At 53.2% G+C, this 5,503-nt stretch overlaps 1 protein-coding gene across 4 annotated transcripts in view; it reads left to right on the forward strand.

Moving 5' to 3' along the window:
* Positions 1-5,503, forward strand: part of LOC108246689 (disks large-associated protein 1) — a 180,725-nt gene that overhangs the window by 168,517 nt on the left and 6,705 nt on the right. The gene's annotated exons all lie outside the window — the stretch shown is intronic.

Here is a 5,503-nt window from a genome sequence, read left to right on the forward strand (position 1 = left end):
GGGTCAGTCCGACGCCGCCGCCACAGCTCCACGGGCGGGTCAGTCCGACGCCGCCGCCACAGAACCATGGACGGGTCAGCCTGAGGCCGCCGCCACAGCCCCGCCTGCCTTCGTCTCAGTGGGGGTCGGCGACCACGATGCCCCACCAACCTTCGTCTCAGTGGGGGTCGGCGACCACAACGCCCCATCAACCTTCGTCTCAGTGGGGGTCGGCGACCAAGACGCCCCACCAGCCTTCGTCTCAGTGGGGGTCGGCGACCACGACACCCCACCAGCCTTCGTCTCAGTGGGGGTCGGCAACAAACGACGCCCCACCAGCCTTCGTCTCAGTGGGGGTCGGCGACCACGACGCCCCACCAGCCTTCGTCTCAGTGGGGGTCGGTGACCACGATGCCCCATCAGCCTTCGTCTCAGTAGGGGTCGGCGACCATGATGCCCCACCAGCGGGCCCAGCTGACGCCGTTGCCGCTGTTCCACGGGCGGGCCCAGCTGACGCCATTGCCGCTGTTCCATGGGTGGGCCCAGCTGACACCGTTGCCGCGGTTCCACGGGTGGGACCTGCTGACGCTGCCGCCGCTCCTTCGCCTCGCCTGTCGCACGGAGGGTCCCGGACGACGCCTTCGCCTCGCCTGTCATACGAAGGGTCCCGGATGACGCCTCCACCTCGTCCTGCTCAGCCACGCCGAGGGTCGACGCCTGGCCCTGCTCAGTCACGCCGAGGGTCGACGCCTGGCCCTGCTCAGTCACGCCGAGGGTCGATGCCTGGCCCTGCTCAGCCACGCCGAGGGTCGACGCCTGGCCCTGCTCAGCCACGCCGAGGGTCGACGCCTTGCTCTGCTCAGCCACGCCGAGGGTCGACGCCTCGCTCTGCTCAGCCACGCCGAGGGTTGACGCCTTGCTCTATCCGACTCTCGCCTGCTTGGCCCACGTCCACGCATGCTTGGCCCACGTCCACGCCTGCTTGGCCCACGTCCACGCCTGCCTGGTTCACGTCCACGTCCACGCCTGCCTGGTTCACATCCACGTCCAAGCCTGCCTGGTCCACGTCCACGCCTGCCTGGTCCACGTCCACGCCTGCCTGGTCCACGTCCACGCCTGCCTGGTCCACGTCCACGCCTTGGTACTCACCTGCTGCGCCCAAGCTGCAAATGAGCCGCCCCCCTGAACTCTGGTTCTACACAGCGGAGGGGGCTTGGGTAGTCCCTCAGAACTTCTGCTTTGCAGCAGATGGCGCTTAGGCCGCCTCCTAGAACTCTTGCCTCGTCGCGGACGGCCATTGGGCCGCCCGCCTGAACTCTGATTGTTTTGTTTTTTGTTTCGTTTCCCCTGGCCTTTTGCCTGGTCGGTTTTGTTTTGTGGTTTTGTATGTTTTTGTTCTTGCCCTCCGTCCTGTGCTTTTGTTTTACCCCCTCCACCCTCCCGAGTCAGGTTTATTTTTTTTTGTTTGGGGACTTCAGGAGCCATCCCTTAAAGGGGGGGCTCTGTCATGGTTTTGATGTTTTGTTTGGTTTTCTAGTTTTTGTTCTGCTTTGTTTCTTCAAATTGTGTTCATGTCTTGTCACTTTCACCTTCCCCAGTACTTGCCACGCCTCATTCTTCCATACCATGCTGTTCTGTTACATTCCAGTCTTTCATGCCACACCCACATTACCATAACAACTCAATCACTGCCATTATTCTCACCTGTTTGCAATCACTCACCTGTGTCCATTTTCCTCCTGATCCTCAGTCTTTAAATACCGGTCTTTGTTCTTCATTCTCCACTGGGTCATTTCGTTCCGTTTTGTCATGTCTCTTTGTTCAGTGCCTTACCTTGCCTTGCCTTGTTTTCGTTTTGGATTTCTGTTATTGTTAGTTTTTGCTGCCACGTCAGCCTTTTGTTTTGTTCGAGTTTTAGTTTAATAAAATTTTGTGGATTAAGTTGAGTCTGCGTTCTGGGTTCGCCGCCATAGTTCCACCGCACGACATTTTCTGAGCCTTGCGGGGTGAATTTGCTAGGACATCCACTCCTGGGAAGATAGGCAGCTGCCTTAAATGTTTTCCACTTGTGAATCAACTTTCTCTCTGTAAAAATTATGGACTCTAAATATGACCTTTACTCTTCTCATATTGAAGGGCAGTAACAGTTCCTTCTCTAAGGTGCTAATGTCTTTCTGCCTTGGTGTTGTGTTAACAAACACTTTTATGCTCCTGAACAGCAAATTGATAAAACTCCTGCTTTTCTAGATGTGGTCCCACTGAAGATGATCAGTTAATCACTACATCTGATCAGCAACTCCTGGTTGATACTGAACCTCTGAAAGTCTGTGGAAGCAGCAAGACTGGGCACAGTTTTTCACTAACAGCTTTAAGATTTTGTTTCTGTTTAATAAATAATGACATGGTGGAATCTGTTGTGTGTTTTTATTCACTTGAGGTTAGATTTGAACAGTTTTAAAACCTACTAATAGCCAGATTATTTTGATATTCACTGATACGAAAAACAATAGAACTGAAAGTTAGTGGACCCTCTTTTTCCCATGATTATGGATGACGCTCTTTTGGCAGATTTGCTGTGGTGGCATCATCTTTCCATCTCCTAATAATGGATCTAATCAAGCTCAGTCGGATGTTCAAAGTTCTGGAATATTTTTTATAACCCAACTCTCATCTGTACTTCTCCACAACTTTGTCTCTGACTTGTGTGAAGAGTTCCTTGGTCTTTTGGTGGAAGTTCTTACTACTTAGAGGTGTTGGACTGGTGTTGATTCTGAGGGCTATCAGAACCCGTGGATATGTACTGAGATCACTTGACTCTTAAATTTTTCACTAGTTGATCTTATTTGAATAATTCTGTAGCCGTTGAAGGTAATTGTTGTGGTTGTGAATATATATACATGCACAATCTTTGAGTTTTATATATATATTATAGTTTAATTAAGTTTTTTCTCCAATTTAACTTGATTAATCTCAAAGTTTTTTGTAGCTTTATTTATAATAAAACTAAAAATCCAAATCAAAGTCCAGAGTATAGGGCAACAAAATAGAAAGAATACCAAGTACCAGGAGGGTGAATTTATTTGCAGTTTACATAAACTGAATACATTTTATACAAACTTCTGAGCTGTGTTAAACTTTGGTAAAAGAAGCAAATGTCCTATAATTTCATATGATTATGAGAAATGACCTCTCCCTGGGCTGCCACCTTATAGTGGTGGAGGGGTTTGAGTGTCCCAATGATCCTAGGAGCTATGCTGTCAGGGGCTTAATGCCCCTAGTAGGGTCACCCAAGGCAGACAGGTCCTAGGTGAGAGGCCCGACGAAGTGCAGCCCAAAGACCCCTTATGATGAGTGAAAATATTGGACACAGTGTTCCCTCGCCCAGACGCGGGTCACCAGGGCCCCACTCTGGAGCCAGGCCTGGAGGTGGGGCACGTTGGCGAGCACCTGGTGGCCAGGCTTTCACCCCTGGAGCCCAGCCAGGCACAGCCCGAAGAGGATACGTGGGTCCCCCTTCCCATAGGCTCACCACCTATGGGAGGGGCCAAAGGGGTCGGGTGCAATGTGAGATGGGTAGTGGTCGAAGGCGGGGACCTTGGCATTCTGATCCTTGGCTACAGAAGCTGGGTCTCGGGACTTGGAATGTCACCTCTCTGGTGGGGAAGGAGCCTAAGCTGGTGTGTGAGGCTGAGAGGTTCCGGCTAGAAATAGTCGGGCTCACCTTAACGCACGACTCTGGCTCTGGAACCAGTCTCCTTGAGAGGGGTTGGACACTCTTTCACTCTGGAGTTGCCCACGGTGAGAGGCGCCGAGCAGGAGTGGGCATACTTGTTGCCCCCCATCTTGGTGCCTGTACGTTGGGGTTTACCCCGGCGAATGAGAGGGTATCCTCCCTCCGCCTACGTGTGGGGGGACGGTTCCTGACTGTTGTTTGCATTTATGCGCCGAACAACAGTTCGGATTACCCACCCTTTTTGGAGTCCTTGGAGGGATTACTGAAGGGTGCCCCTACTGGGGACTCCCTTGTTCTGCTGGGGGACTTCAACTCTCACGTGGGCAATGACAGTGAGACCTGGAGGGGTGTGGTTGGGAGGAACGGCCCCCTTGATCTGAAACTGAGCGGTGTTCTGTTGTTGGACTTCTGTGCTCGTCATGGATTGTCCATAACGAACACCATGTTCAAACATAAGAGTGTCCATATGTGCTCTTGGCACCAGGACACCCTAGGTCGCAGTTCAATGATCGACTTTGTTGTCGTTTCATCTGATCTGTGGCCGCATGTTTTGGACACTCGGGTGAAGAGAGGGGCAGAGCTGTCAACTGACCACTACCTGGAGGTTGGCTCCGATGGTGGGGGAGGATGCCGGTCAGACCTGGGAGGCCCAAACGTATTGTGAGGGTCTGTTGGGAACATCTAGCGGAGTCTCCTGTTAGGCGGAGCTTTAACTCCCACCTCCGGGAGAACTTCGAACATGTTCCGGGGGAGGCGGGGGACATTGAGTCCGAGTGGGCCATGTTCCGTGCCTCTATTGTTGAGGCGGCTTATTGAAGCTGTGGCCGCAAGGTGGTTGGTGCCTGTCGTGGCGGCAACCCTCGAACCCGCTGGTCGACATCAGCGGTGAGGGATGCTGTCGGGCTGAAGAAGGAGTCTTATTGGGCGTTTTTGGCCTGTGGGACTCCGGAAGCAGCTGACGGGTACCGGCAGTCCAAGCAGCATGCGGCTCGGGTGGTTGCTGAGGCAAAAACTCGGGCATGGGAGGAGTTTGGAGAGGCCATGGAAAAAGACTTCCGTACGGCTTCGAGGCGATTCTGGTCCACCATACGGCGTTTTAGGAGGGGAAAGCAGTACAGCACCAACACTGTTTATAGTGAGGGTGGTGTGCTTCTGACCTCGACTCGGGACGTTGTGGGCCGGTGGGCCGAATACTTCGAAGACTTCCTTAATCCTACTGGCATGTCTTCCATTGGGGAGGCAGAGCCTGGGAGCTTTGGGTCGGGCTCTCCAATCTCCGGTGCTGAGGTCACCAAGGTGGTTAAAAAGCTCCTCTGTGGCAAGCCTCCGGAGGTGGATGAGATTCGTCCGGAGTTCCTTAAGGCTCTGGATGTTGTAGGGTTGTGTTGGTTAACGCGACTCTGCAATATACGCAATATTGCAGAGTCGCGTTAACCAACATCAGGGGCAGTTCCTCTGGATTGGCAGACCAGGGTGGTGGTCCCCTTATTCAAAAAGGGGGACCGGAGGGTGTGTTCCAACTACAGAGGGATCACACTCTTAAGCCTCCCTGGTAAGGTCTATTCCACTCCAGCTCTCGCTGGAGTAGTTCACAGCTGAGTGTGAAACTGCCTGGATGAGGATCAGTGCCTCCAAATCTGAGGCCATGGTCTTGAGCCGGAAAAGGGTAGAGTTCCTTCTCCGGGTCGGGGAAGATGTCCTGCCCCAAGTGGAGGAGTTTAAGTATCTCGGGGTCTTGTTCACGAATGAGGGAAAAATGGAGCGGGAGATCGACAGGCGGATTGGTGCAGC

This window comes from Kryptolebias marmoratus, linkage group LG20, assembly GCF_001649575.2.
Source record: "Kryptolebias marmoratus isolate JLee-2015 linkage group LG20, ASM164957v2, whole genome shotgun sequence".
Lineage (NCBI taxonomy): Eukaryota > Metazoa > Chordata > Actinopteri > Cyprinodontiformes > Rivulidae > Kryptolebias > Kryptolebias marmoratus.